Raw genomic sequence first — 2,161 nt, 5'->3', positions numbered from 1 at the left:
GCTGGCGACGCTACAAGGGGATCCGCCCTCTTCCACTGGCGACTGGGGCCCGGCGATAAAACAAACAGGTTGGGGCTATGAGTGGCAGGTTGAACTTGTGACGGAGGCTGCTGCTGGGCAGGCTGCTGCTGGGGCACACCCATGGGAGGCTGTCCGGGAGTAGCATGGTGCTGCTGCTGTTGGTGCTGTTGATGCTGCTGTTGCTGGTGCTGCTGGTGCTGCGCTGCAGGACTGCCTTGAGGAGGACCATATTGAAATTGGCGCTGGTCCCGATGTTGCATATCAGGCTGCTGCTGGGTTTGCTGCGCCTGATAAGGATGTTGGGAGCTGAAACGCAGAGGGCAGTCAGCAAGAAGTCCCAGGGCGAGGCTCACGAAAAGCTCGGCGCATTAGGGTGGTTATTGATCTAGGTGCTTGTATGTGAGAGCCCTCAAGCCTGTGGTCAGGATATTTTGCACGCACGGGCGAACATGTCTATGCAGTCCAGAGATGTGATTGGATAGCGCCTCTTGAGAGGTTGCTGCACAGACGTGACAGCGTCCAGTTGAGTAGATGGGTTGAAATTGAGACTCGCAGTAAATGGGTTGTACTTACTGGATCTTCGTTCGGCTGATGAAGTGGAGGTGGAGTAGATATACTCCGGCACGGGGGCCGACTTGCACTGCTGCATTTTCTGGAGGGTAGTTGATCAGCTTTTGTTACACAGGTGAATAAAACACGCCGAGACGCGCAACGCGCAGGCTAGCTGTGACAAGTTGATGCAGGATCGCTGGGGTGTGTAGCCGTTGGTTGTACACCAATATGACGAATTCTCACAGAAGTGCGAAGACGATAAATCACACTCGAGGCTCGACGATTGACTTTACTCAGTGACAATCGGCCAACAACAAGTCATTGGCGTGCGAGACCTGGGTGGTGGTGGTGTGTGTGTGTGTGTGAGTGTGTGTCGCGATGACGCGGGTCGGGACGCGACTCAATCCACCCGTTAACCCCAGCCGTGAAAATGCTTTCAGACCCCATGTTGTGGTACCCGCGACACATGTGTTCCGACGTAAACCGGTACGTGCCAGTCGCGTCTGGGGATTTTGGGCTGGGGGGGGGGGAGGGACCAGGAGGTTGCGGACGGGGATTTCAGGTCGAGTGACGAAGGAAGCGATGAATGAGAGACATGAGGTACTTACGGGTGATGTAGCGTGGGCTTGTAGGTGAGGGATGATGTGGTATCGAAGTGCCAGGGACGAAGGTATCTCTCTCCTCGACCGAGTGACAATAGACCTAGGCCTCGCGTGTTTTTGGAGAGGACCAAGGTATCTCGGTGCACGTACCAAAAATGGCGCCTGAACGTGGGCGAGACGAGGGGGGCACTGATCGGTAGGGTAAAGGCAGGTAGTAGGGTAGGGTACTTCGGAGCGTTGTAAGAGGGAGAAGATTGGAGGTAACGAAAAGATACTCGCGCGAAGGGTGGATCAAGGTGGTGGCTGGCGTGTGCGCGCTTCAAGTATCCGTACTTTGGGACCTCTGGGGCCTTTGGGACCTTCGGGGCTTGGGGGAGGGACGAAGAGGCGAGCAGGCCGGAGCCGGGGGTGTGAGAGGGAAAAAATGGAGACCTTGAGACCTTGGGGATTTTGGAGGTGCCAGGAATGCTTGTTGGCCAAGTCGCAACGGGCTTGATTGGGGGCGGCGGCAGCAATTGGAATCGGGAAAATGTAATGTGTGAACAGGGTCCAACTGCAGATGCGCGATCGGTGTTAAGGCCCGTGCCGTCGGATTCTTTCTTTCCCTTTTGCCGTCGGCCAGGTTCAGCAGAGGGTCAGAGTGGTGGCAGGAGGAGTAGAAGCAGCAATGATGGTGCTGCCGAGAAGTGGTGGGCGCTTCGTGCGGGATGATGTGATGATGATGATGCGGGCTGGCGTCTCACGGGTCAACAAGGGAAGCAGGGCAGGCTCGTAGTGATTAGATGCGACCGGAACAAACGCGCGCGCCTGGGCGTGTGTGTGTATGTGTGTCGAGACGCGCGGTCTTGATGCTTTGCGATGAGAGAACGAGAGACGATGCTGATGATCCGAAGCAATGTCGTCGTCTTGGGACAAGAAAGCTTCCTCAAGGCAAGAATGGTGGGCGATGTACAGTGTGGGATTAGGGTGGCGGGAAGTGAGGGAAT

Source organism: Verticillium alfalfae, genomic scaffold (assembly GCF_000150825.1).
Source record: "Verticillium alfalfae VaMs.102 supercont1.10 genomic scaffold, whole genome shotgun sequence".
Taxonomy (NCBI): domain Eukaryota; kingdom Fungi; phylum Ascomycota; class Sordariomycetes; order Glomerellales; family Plectosphaerellaceae; genus Verticillium; species Verticillium alfalfae.
This window is presented reverse-complemented; position numbering follows the sequence as displayed.